This window comes from Borostomias antarcticus (assembly GCF_949987555.1).
Source record: "Borostomias antarcticus genome assembly, chromosome: 5".
NCBI lineage: Eukaryota > Metazoa > Chordata > Actinopteri > Stomiiformes > Stomiidae > Borostomias > Borostomias antarcticus.
In genome coordinates this window covers 29,165,506-29,178,738 of record NC_140238.1, presented here as the reverse complement: position 1 = coordinate 29,178,738, position 13,233 = coordinate 29,165,506, and positions in this window count along the sequence as shown.

Genomic DNA, 13,233 nt, shown 5'->3' with positions numbered 1-13,233 from the left:
AGTTGTTATTGGATGAGAGTCGGAGAAACTTCGACTGCGTTCCGAATCGCGTACTTCTACTTTTTACTGCCAGTAGCCTATGTACTACAGCTGCCCCTAGAAAGTACGTACTTTGCATGCAGTATACATCCAATTGGGACATATAGTACTACAGTATCTTGTCATAACATTGTGTCTTGAAATTTGACCACATCCGTTGCTGTCCATAAAGCGACATTCATCCACAACTGGGATTCATCAAAACGTGTCCGGCGCGACTCACACATGTGACATAATTTCTGCTGATCACACGATTGTGGGTTAGAATAGCGAGAAAAGTGTGCTGGCTTGCAATGATGATTGTTTTCATCCACCACATTTATGAATGCCCAATCATTCGTATGATGGGATTGGTGGCATATGAATGTTTGATAGATCACACATGGATGCTGTCGTACCATCACTTCTGCGATCTGATCTGCAATCAGATCTGCACTCATCTGATAAATGAGGGCAATTATTACTGTAGGCTGACCCCAGCTTCAAGTCAGTCTGTGGTCAGTTCTTCAGGAGGAGGGAAGACATGTTAATACTACCCTGTCCTCTTCTCTGATCTCTGTGCTGTGGAATTCTGGGATTGATCCAGACTTTGTTTAATTTCCCAGAGTGCCATTGGTTCAGGGGATCAGTGCTCATTATAAATGGATGAAAACAAGCCTCTGTGTGTGTGTCTGTATGTGTGTGTGTGTGTGTGTGTGTGTGTGTGTGTGTGTGTGTGTGTATGTTTGAGATTTCCCAGAAGTCCGTCCTCCAGCCTGGCAGTCAGTCAGTCAGTCAGTAAGTCACAGGGCTCTTTATTCTCTTCCAGGAAAGAGACAGAAGACCTTCACCTCTGATTTACTTCAAATGTTGTCTGTTCAACAGCAGTACAAATTGACAGTCCGTCAATCTCAGTCCCAGACGGGCTGACCAGATCTTCAGACCATGTCCCAGGACCTGGCCATATGCTGAGCTGCCATAAATCTAACATTATAATAATCCCGCCACCATTTGAATACCTCCAATCACCTGCGTTTGTTTACCTGGCTATAAAGGCTGACATTATTTGCAGGTCCCGCTAGCTAGCATATGTCTTTGCACATAAAATGCTTTGTTCTTGGATGTACTAACCAGCACAGATCGCTACATCGCCTACCATGCTCAAAGGACAGAAGTGCTGAGTGGATATTTTTGATGGCAACATTCCCGCTGAAATTGGCAAAACACTACCAGTGTGTGCTTGCCATTTTTTGCCCGATTGCTTTTCCAGCCTGGGTCAGTACAATGCAGGATTTTTAGATAAACTTTATTTTTTGTGATAATTTTTTTTAATGAATTTCATAGACAAAGAAAACATAAATACACAAAACATATACACATATACACCAAAAATAATAGACAACAACATTACACTCAGGCACTCACCCGACCCCCCTCCCCACCCAACCCACCCCTCCAAGGTCCAGCACACCCAAACAGCTAAGTAATTAAGTTATTGAACCAGCACAACAAAATTGCCAAATCGGTATGTAAACCACTGTCAACAGTAGGTAAATTACAGAAAATAGTAAGTAAATGAAAATAAATAACGGATTAACCAATCTAGCTCATCTCCCGACTGCATGGATTCAATGAACGATGACCATAAAGCAAATGTTTTTTGATTTAGCGCCATGCATACGAGCCACAGACATCTCCAAATTGGCCAGGTCTACTACTGTAGTCACCCAATGTTGGTAGGACAAGGTATGAGGGGCCTTCCATCTCTGTGCTATAATCTTTTTGGCTGCAGTGAGGCCAACCAGAAACCAGCGTTGATGCATTATGGACAAGTTTAAACTGGTGAAATCATTTAAAAGTAAAATGACCGGGGAGCAGGGGATGTTACACCCTAAGACTACAGACATCCTGTTGGTGACCATACTCCAAAATGATTTCACACCAGGGCATTCGCAAACCATGTGAATGAAGGTTCCCGTAGTTCATAATGAACATAACTGACAGTTGGGCGATTGCGCTAATTTCATCAAAAATAATTTTTGGGGAGTGCAGTAAAGTCTGTGTACAAAGTTATAATGAATCATCTGATGGTTAGGGTTCCGAGATGATAAATCGATCTTTGCCGACACTGTATTCCAATTAATAAAGGTGAGATGGAAAGATCATGGCTCCAACGAATATTAACTTGCAGAGGTTTTTCTGCAGATTTAGCAATAAATGTGTAAAGAGTGGAAACCAAGCCTTTAGTCTTACAGATACTTACTTACAGATAATTTGTGAATAGGATGGGTCTTCAAATCTTCTCCCCAGGGAACTCCTTATGCCCGTAAGGAACTGCAGAGTTGCAAGTAGAAAAAGAAAGAGGTGCCTGGTAAGTTGTAGTGAGTCTTCAGGTCCTGAAATGATCGAAGTGCATTATCTGTCAGAGAGAGGGTATTAACCCCCTTTCCACTCCATTGAGGAAAGGATATCAGACGCCCACCCAAACGAAGGGCAAAGTTATTAAATAAAGGAAAATAAGAATGGAACTTCAAATGAATATTGGCATGAGCTTCTACAGATCTCCATGTAGCGATGAGATGAGAAATTATAGGGCCATACTTGGATTTACAAGTTTTGAGGGGAATGTTAGAATAAATTATATCCTGAAGCCTGTGTGGGCTTACCAACTGTTCTTCTAAAGGACGCCAGGCTACTTGAGCATCTGGGTTGAACCAGGTATGAAGAGCACGTAGCGATAAGGACCAGAAGTAAAATTGGAAATTAGGAAAACCAAGACCGCCAGAGAGTTTTGGACTCTGCAAAATTGTCATTTTTATTCTTGGACATTTCCCTTTGCAAACATACCTTGAAACTAGTTTGTCATTTGTCCCAGGTTCCCGCAGGAGGGGGAAAATATTAATTTCTCAAGAACTGCTCATCCAAACAACTTGACACACGCCACTGCATTTCCTGGGATCCTGGGCAATACACCTGGAGAGGTTTCAACTTCATACAGTGCACCGTTCTGAGAAGTTACTGTAACTCTACTACTTTTGGCAGTAACTAGTAATGTAACTAATTACTATTCCAAATTAATAACGCAGTTAGTTACTGAATATTAAATGGGCTAGTTACAGATTTCCTGTATGTTACAATGTCACCCGAGCTTAAAGATGCGCCTTAAGGTAGCACTACTGTATGAATTACTCAATCACTAGCACAGAAGTGTAGTCTATGTGCAGTGTGAGAACTTTATCCACGTCAAAGAATAGTAATTGTAATCTTAAAAGAACACGCTTCTACAAAGCTAATGTAAAGAACCCAATTCTAGCGTTGCTGACTAAGGACCAGGAGACACTCCAAGGCAAAACAAGCAGGTAACACAAAAGCTACTTTCCCTAGTTACTGTTTATATGCAGTAATTTGTAAAGTAACTCAATGACTTTTGAAAACAGTAGAAATTGGTTACTAGTAACAGTAACTAATTACAAATTTTCATTAACTTGCCCAACACTGGTAAAGAGCCCATATGTGTGAGTCTCGTTCTCTGAATTTGGTAAGGAATGTGTGATGAGCATGTGTGTTTGTGTGTGTGTGTGTGTGTGTGTGTGTGTGTGTGTGTGTGTGTGTGTGTGTGTGTGTCTGAGCTGTGCAAAGAGTATGTCAGCAGCCAGCCGATACCCTGGGAATCTTCAGGTCTGCAGGTTTCTAGCGGAGCTAACGCACCCTGACAGCATGTCTGCTCATCACATAACCACTGCTACAGTACATGGAGGGAAAGATGAGACAGAGACAGATACTGTACAGTAGTACATGTTAATGTGCTGTAGATACAGTATAGTATACTAACATACAGTACATAAACATAGATATTCTAACAGATGGATGTGTACAGTATGTACACCAAAGAGCTGTACATGAATCCTATATTCAAGGATACCGAGGTTCGGTTTTGGGTCCTGTCCTGTTCACCATTTATATTAATGACATTGTTACGTCACTGTCTGGCTGTCACACACGTTTATAGACATTTATATTTATAGACTAGACTCTGTTTACCATTCAGCTCTAAGATTTATTACAGTTGATAGATATGACACCCACCATTGTATTCTGTATGACAAGGTGGGCTGGTCATCTCTCACATCAAGACGAAACTATCACGGGCATAGCTTATTTTTAAGTCCATTATTGGCAAACTCCCACTGTACATGTCGTCCCTGTTAGACTGGAGCGTAGGCACATATCGGACCCGATCGAATGATCGACTCGTTTTTAAGGTTCCTCGTGTGAACATTGGACTTGGTCGGACTGCCTTTGCCTACGACACTCCCTGTACGTGGAACGCCCTCCAACAGACTTTAAAGCTTGAGGTGTTTCCTACTATGACAGAGTTTAAATCTATGGCCCTTAGCCTTTGCACTTCATCCTGCAATTGTTTTAAATGATTAGATCTGTAACACTGTACATTGATCTGTTGTTCTTTATTATTGTTCTCCCTTAATTGTTTGTTTATGATTGTGTTAGCTCGTTGACACCGCAAATGAGGGAAACCTCAGTGTCTAACGAGTTGAAATAAAGGTTTGAAATGAAATGAAATATTCACCTCCAAACCACTCTATTCCCATCACACTGGCATCGATGCAGTACAGCAGGGTACTTGAGGCCTTAATATCATATTTAGCTAGGCAAATAATTGTTAAAGAATCATGTCATTGACATGTCACACAGCAGTTATAACACAATTCATGATGATGTCTGATAGGGCCAAAAGCCTACTACACTACAATTCTACGTATATAAATTCAACAAATTAATCTGAAACTCAGAATCGCTTCAACATTGACGTTACTTCTAAGTTGTCGAAGCGCTTCATTGTACCTAACTTAAGACTGTTGGGATTTGCCCCGCCCCTAGTCGTTGTGAGCGTCCAGTGTGGGCCGAGGATGTAGACTGGACATCCAGTGTTTACCTCAACAACAACTTGGGGGGGGGGGGGGGGGTAAGTTAGGGGGGCTCTAGGGAAGAAAGGTTGGGAACCACTGCTGTACAGTATGTATATATAGTTAGCTAGTAACATATGGTACATAAAAGTACTGGTTGCTGTGGGTGGGAGTCAGAAACAGGGAAAAAACAGCTTCACAAATATTTCTAAACCACAATGACAATTCCATTCCCTTTCAAACGTTTTGCAGACAGTTTCTGTGGACAGAGTTTGTGACACCTGCATTCAAGGGTAAGGGGTAAATCGTTAGCGGTCAGGGGGTCAAGGGTCAAGACTGAGAGGACAGAGGACCAGGAACACACAGGGATGATGGAGGGACGGGGGTGGGATTATGACCAGCACCCTGAGGCTTGTATGGCAGCAGCTGCTCCAGACCATCATCATAGCGCAGGTGTCGAGTTACAGAGCCGAAGATGACTCTGCTCATTCCTCCAATACTATCCCTCTCTCCTTCCACCGCTCTTCAGCCTCCTCCACCTCTCTCGCCCTCGACCCTTCCTTCAACACTGTCCTTCTATCCCTTTATCCTTCCCGTTCTCCTTCTCTCCCAATGGGCACAACTCTGCTCATTCCTCCAACACTATCCCTCTCTCCTTCCACCGCTTCAGCCTCCTCCACCTCTCTCGCCCTCGACCCTTCCTTCAACACTGTCCTTCTATCCCTTTATCCTTCCCGTTCTCCTTCTCTCCCAATGGGCACAACTCTGCTCATTCCTCCAACACTATCCCTCTCTCCTTCCACCGCTTCAGCCTCCTCCACCTCTCTCGCCCTCGACCCTTCCTTCAACACTGTCCTTCTATCCCTTTATCCTTCCCGTTCTCCTTCTCTCCCGATCTCCAACCTTCCCAAAAACGATCCCTCTCTCCTTCCGGCCCTCAGCCCTGTCAAACACAGCCCTTTCCTTCTATCCTTCCTCAGCCTACAGTATCACCTCTCCTACTTACCTTCCCCCCAACATCTCTCCCCTACCTGTCGCTCATCTTTTCATCCATCTCCCCCCTCCTCTTCAAACCTCCATCACAGCCCCTCTCTTGCTGCTCGCCCTCACTCACATCTCTACTACCCCCCCCCCCCTCCACACCTCCCGCCCCTCCCTCCCTGTGTCGCTGTGTTGCATCGTGGGGATTAACGGGGCAGCATTCCAGAGCCCTGTGTCCTGTCAGCTCCCACTCTGACACATTCTATATGACGTGAGGCTCAAATCCCCTCACTTCCACCTCCCAGGGGTTACAATACACGTGCGTACGTGCGAACGAACGAACGCACGCAGGCAGACACACACACAAGCATGCAGGCACACACACACATATAAACACATACCTATGCAGACATACCTTACCCCCTCTCTCTCTCTCTCTCTCTCTCTCTCTCTCACACACACACACACACACACATATAAACACATACCTATGCAGACATACCTTACCCCGTCTCTCTCTCTCTCTCTCTCTCTCTCTCTCTCTCTCTCTCTCTCTCTCCACACACTCTCCCTCACCCCTTCCTCACCCTCCTGAACATATTTTTCTGTGACTCCCCCCTCCCTTACTCCCTCCATCATGGCTGCCGCAGCTTGTGTTTCAGAGGAGCTGTCAACCTCCAGGTTCCCACAACTATTTGGCTTCACAGCTCCTCTTCACCCCTGAACTCTTAACCATAGTCTGCTTAAGCTACACCTACAGTAGCTTCTGGACAAGCAACAGCTCCCTACCCTCTCCTAGTCACATAGCTTTGTTCTGGTCCTCTGTTAGCCAGGCTACACATTTCTAGTTTGGTCTGTTGCTAACCACCTGGATAGTAACAACTATTTGAGCTTAGCAGCTACAGTTATTAAGCAGAGTAGGCCAATGGACACTGAGAATTCCAGGGTGTCATCAACAGGGTGACTGACTAATTACAACACACCAGGGACTGGCAATGGGCAATTAGTTAACATCTCTTCAAGGACTGGCCAATTAGCTTACATCACACCAGGGATTGGCTAATTAGATTACATCACACTAGGGGCTGGCCAATGGTCAGCAAGACATTACTGTACATTTTGACCTGCTAATAAAGATCAACTGATCCAACTGAAGCTGACTTTGGCTGGATTGACACAGTAACAGACCCCAGGAGTGTGTGTGTGTGTGTGTGTGTGTGTGTGTGTGTGTGTGTGTGTGTCTGTGTGTGTGTGTGTGTGTGTGTGTGTGTGTGTGTGTGTGTGTGAGTGCACTGAGACCAAACGTTCCATTTCTGGGAATGTTGATGGCAGGGTCAGGGGGTGAGGAGGACGCGATGGCCAGCTCTAACCCTAGCCCTCACCGCCTCCCTGTTCCCACGTCCTCACCCCATAACTCCTACTGTCTGATGTCTAGAATTAGACCGCTCTCTCTCTCTCCCTCACACACACACACACGCACACACACACACACACACACACACACATGCACACACGCACACACAGACACTGTTGCAATAGAATTAGATCACACTAACTCACACACAAGCTGTTGCAACAGGAGTCTTCTGGAGCCCTCTACCAAGTTGTGCAACATGAGAGAATCAAACCCAGGTCTCCCTCATGCAATCATTAGACCATAAGGACGGTCTTACTCCCACAGCCTTTTAGAGACATTAAGGCTTACGAGCCTAACAGGCAGGGCTACCCGCCAAACCACCTCCACTACATACAGCACTGTACAGTACTGCACCTTCAATGGGACTCAGACCTATTTGGTCTGCTGGTTGGTTGGATTCCTGCTTCTCGCGTGACCAGCACCTCAGTCTCCAGGCTGGGGGGTCTGGTGGGAGTGGAGGGGAGGGGTAGGAGGGGAGGAGCTTAAGGTCTTAGGGGGCTGGGAGGACGTGATGGGTGAGGGAGGTGAGTAGGAGGAAGTCCAGCCAATAGGGGGCAGGAGCCGACATCCCGCCGGAATACGCCCCCCTCAGTTGGACTGAGTGGCAAAACATCCTGCAACATGGCCGCCTTTAGACGATAAGGCTGCCTTTAGAAACTGCAAAACCGTGAGTGAAACCAATTAATATCCGCTTCAATTAAAGGCAGTTGGACTCGACAGTGATCCTTACAATTTACCAAAGAACCAGTGGTCCATGCATGGACATTGACATGTGGCTAGGACTCGGGTTTCCTGACATTTATATGTACCTGATTTCAACATCGGGGGAATACACAAAGCCAAGCCTGAAGGCATACAAAAGCCTTCGTCATACTTCAAGACAGGATTTTTTGGTGAAATTAAAGTGGCGAGGACACCAATGGATATTCTGGTTGTATGTAGACAAGTACAAATATATTTTATTTTATTACAACTTTTATTTGGAAAACTAAGCTAGCTAGGCCTACTTTGTTCGAAGCTAACACTGCCACTCATCAACGTTACACAGTAACAGTATTTGTGCAGGTAAAGGAATAGGAAGCTGCAGAGAAGAACAGGACCGTTTTGACAGCCCATTGTACATGTATGGCAGGACTATGAAGAGTGTTCGCATGCAGCAGCGTTGTTGTTTGCAGTTATATCCGGAGTGAGGATGCGCAATCGCAGCTTGCTCTCTACGTGTTGCGTCTTTTCTCAGAAACTTCTTGAGAAAGTAGATATCTTTCCACGTTGTTGACAGCCCGAGTTTGATCAGTGGTGGAGGTGAAACTGAATAAAACTTGGCACGTAGTCAGGGTGTAGGGAATCATCACTCTTTTCTCCTGAAACAAACAAAATGTTTTACTAGTAATGTAATATTGAATTCAAATCCAAATTATTGAATTTGACTTGTGTTCCTGGGGGGGGGGGGGTATTCCACAAAGCAGCATAACAAAGGTACGGTAGCCCAGGAGTGTGATTCAGCCACCTGTAACGATGCTAACATTAAACAAAATTTCTACATTTTGGAAAAACTTTTACTAACTGTCTAAACTTGTTTTGTGAAGTATTGCCTTATAAGGAAGACTGGGTTTGTCTTGACTAGATAGCATTATCTAACCACCCCACCCCCCTTTGTTTCATCTTTTTTTTTTATAAATGTTGACAAAAACTTTACAGTTACACAGAAATAAATGAAAGATGCTAAATATATGTATATATTTTAAATTGATGAGTAGACAATACAATATATAACTTGATGTATGATTGTACCCAAAAATCCAACATACCTGACACAAAATGGCAACCACAAATCCACCTTTCGGTGCTTGGATTCCAGTTGTCTCTGTGAATTGCAGCGATCCGTTTGCTTACTATATCTTTTCTTTGACTTTGGTCAGACTGTAAAAAGATATCTCTGGTTTCTTACTGAATCTACAGTATTTGTACGGTCAATTGCGCGGCCGCTCTTACCCATTTTACATGTGCTTGTGTTTTCGTGGCGTTCAAGCTGAACACCAACACCTTTCTGCCGCCCGGTGGGTGTAACCCGCGGTGACTTCCGCCTACTGTGACATCGTCACGTGCATAGCCTATACATTGAACATGTCACCGTGCCAGGGCTATTCTGACAGGGAACATACCGGAGGGGGGGGGGGGGAGCCATGCCCGTCACTGTAGCCTTCCAGGGAATGCTAGACAGGTATTCCTATCCGGAAGCTAAGTTACAGACATGGCTGCAGCTTTGGGCCTGCGTGTTGCTCCCGTAACTGCTGCGGCTGGTCATTAGTGAACATTAAAGACTGCCGTCCTCACACATGGCAGGGGGGGGAGACAGAGGGGAGGGAAGGAGTTGGCCGGAGGGGGAAGTAAAACGAGAGGGGAGAAAGAAAGGCACTCACTTCCAAACTCATCCACTGTACTGTAACTACAGCAGCTGGGGATCTGCTTACTGCTATAGGCCAACTGCTGTAAAGTTCACAGGTCTCACTCTAAAGCTGAGGTGACCTCACACTTTTCATCTCTCCCTCTCTTAGGGCCAATGGTAAATGGTAAATGGACTGCACTTCATCCAAGGTGCTTTACAATGGCCTCTCATTCACCCATTCCCACAAAAATGGCGGCAGCTGCCATGCAAGGTGCTAGCCTACTCATTGGGAGCAATTTGGAGTTCAGTGTCTTGCCCAAGGACACTTCGACATGTGGAAAGGAGGAGGCGGGATTCAAACCGCCGAACCTACGATCTGCTCTACCACTGAGCCACAGCCGCCCCCATCAGTCCACTAGTGAAGTCCGGTGGGTCCATGTGGTTCTCTCTCTCTCTCTCTCTCCTTCCCTCACCTCCCCTCTTCTCCCTCTCGTCCCTGTCAATCAGTGACTTAGGTCCAGTGGGTCCATGTGGTTCTGACACCCTCTCCAGGGCTCTGTCCGCCAGGCTGATAAACCATGGTAGCTCTATGACATCACCTCCTGCTGCTGATAGGAGCCAACGCGGCCAGGGGCCTGTGATGGGAGCCAACGCGGCCAGGGGCCTGTGATGGGAGCCAACGCGGCCAGGGGCCTGTGATGGGCCTGGGACACGCCGGCCAGGGGCCTGTGATAGGAGCGGAGTGGCGGCGCCCTCGGGCGGTGGTGCGTCACACCTCAGGAGCATGTCACCGAGCCACTTGTCGCCGTGATAACGGGCGCCACACAGCATGCTGGGAGCGTGGCGGGCCGGGGGGGGGAGGGGGTGCTACTATTGTGGGAGGGTGGCGGGAAAGCAGGGGCTTACTGGGAAGGGGGGGAGGGGCTGAGAACAACATGAATCTATAGCTCCCTGACTGACTAACCCTCTATTTCCCCCCTTCCTCTCCCCTTTCTTCTTATTCCTTTCTCAGGCCCCCTTATCTCCCCGCCCCCCTCCTCCTTTTAGGCAGCCATATCTCTGTTGTCTCTTCAACACCCTGTCACCTCTCGTCCGCCACTCAGGCTGCTCAGAAACAGCTCCAGGAACATGTGCCAGAGCCCTACTCGGCAGGGGAACGCAGTCAGCCAGCCAGACACCCCAGGAGAACATGGCGCCCTTTGATGTCCCACACACAGAGCAAGGTGTCCGGAGCCAAGAGAACGGGGCTCCCCTACAAACCTAGGTGTTTTTTTGCTCCAAACCACGAATAGATAGATAGATATCAACTTTATTTATCCGCAAAGGGAAATTCTTTAGAGCGCAGAGAACCCAGGAAATTCGGGCCAAACCATCTCAGTCCTCTTTTCCCATATCAGGCTGACTGCGTTCCCCTGTGGGGTCTACCCGTCAACACACACCCCCTGCTGAAATGTCAGCCACAGTAGCCCCAGTATGGTGTCCCCTTCTCTGTCCCCACTTTGACTAGGGCTCCACACTGGGACTACTGTCCCTAAGGCCACCCTGTGCTTTTGTGGTTGACCCCTGCCCTCCACATCCCTCTCTACAAATGATACACTGTTCCACTCACGAGAGACACTATGGATCCCTATAGAGTACAGGCCCAGTCCGGAACCTTCTCTCTCCATCTGAACAGACCGAAGACATCATCTAGAGTGTTTGTGCCAGCCATTTAAGACCCCCCCCCCCCCACACACACACACACACACACACCCCACACACACACGCACACTCATATTCAAACTCACATGGACAGACAGTCATATTCCCACACACTCATATTCATAAACACAATCTTTGAGGAAGCGCCAGTGGCCCAGAGGCCCCAGACCAGTCACCATGCCAATACAGAGACGTAGAAGGAGGGGACTGTGCCGACAGGCCGTGATAAGACAACCTGTTCTAGCCTACAGTCTAATGAGGACATCTGGGGAACATACAGCACTGTGTGTTGTGTGTGTGTGTGTGTGTGTGTGTGTGTGTGTGTGTGTGTGTGTGTGTGTGTGTGTGTGTGTGTGTGCGTGTGACAATGTGGGTCTGTCAGGCGCCTCAGTCCTGATGTTAACTACATGATTTGGCATGGAGATGATAAGCCGGTCCAGTGTGAGCCCTGCATGTAGCATTGATGACCGCACCTTAACTCACCCGCCCCCCCCCCCCCCCCCCCCGCCCCAACCCCCCCCTCCCCCCCATCCCCCAGGACTGGAAATGAAGCCATCCTCTCTATTAATATTCCATTAGGACTGGAGGTGGTGGTGGTGGTGGGGGGGGGCACTCAGGTTTACACCACGTCCCTGATGTACCTGTCACAGGTGGTGTCCTGCCAAAGATCTGGCAACACTGATCTCTGTCTGGATATATCTGTCAGAAATACTCATGCATACCCCCCCCCCCATACACACACTCACGCACACACACACACAGATACTGGGGCACAGACAGTCTTGCAAAAGGGAGTGTAAATCCTAATTTCTAGGCAAACGCTCATCTGTTATAGCAGGGCTCTGAGTGTGTGAGCTCCGATACGGCATTTAGCAAATGACTGTGGAACACTAGACCGCAGAAAGCTGTTTACAGAGACAGAAATGGGAGGGCATGATCCCTGAACCCTCCACTGTCTGTCACATAGCTGTGTTTGTAAGTGTGTGTGTGTGTGTGTGTGTGTGTGTGTGTGTGTGTGTGTGTGTGTGTGTGTGTGTGTGTGTGTTTGTGTGTGTGTGAGAGAGAGAGAGAGAGAGAAAGAGATTGGGGATGGAGAGAGATAGAGAGAAGGGGGTGTTTACATGTGTGTGCATGTTTTTCTGAGTGTTTTTTTTTGTATGTTTACTACCCTGGGATTTGTCTCAGTGGTAATCACAGAAACTGATACTGATACACAATCTCCAGGAAATTCCGAAACACACACACACACACAAACACACACACACACAGAGCTATTGGGCAGCCACTCTGCCGCACACAGCTCTCTGAGTTTAAAGGACACCTAATGTGTCTTCCATACGCCCTACAGTAGGCACATGACAAATGTTCTCTTTCAGAAATATTATTTCACAATGTTTAATATCACGTCATCATCTCTCTTGTATAGCCTCTAATCCCTCGGCCCGCTCAGTCAGACTGTCACAGTATTATAGCATAATGATGAGATATGAAGACCTGCTGCGTACCGATGACAGGTGACCTCCGGGCTAACGAGACCGTGAAATCAACCGCAGCTATAGCAACATGTTTAGGCTACAGCACACCTCGAAACGACTGTATACACATACTAACCTGTCTAACACACAGCCCCAGGTTTCAGACTCAGCTCTAAAGTAGACTGGTTTTAGGAGGGTGAAAAATTATATGGATATTATTAATGAATAGCCTACATAATATATATAGGCTATATATATATATATGTTTGTCAATCATTTAAATGTTAAAATAATATAGGCCTAACAGCTGAGAAAGGAGTTATGCGGTCT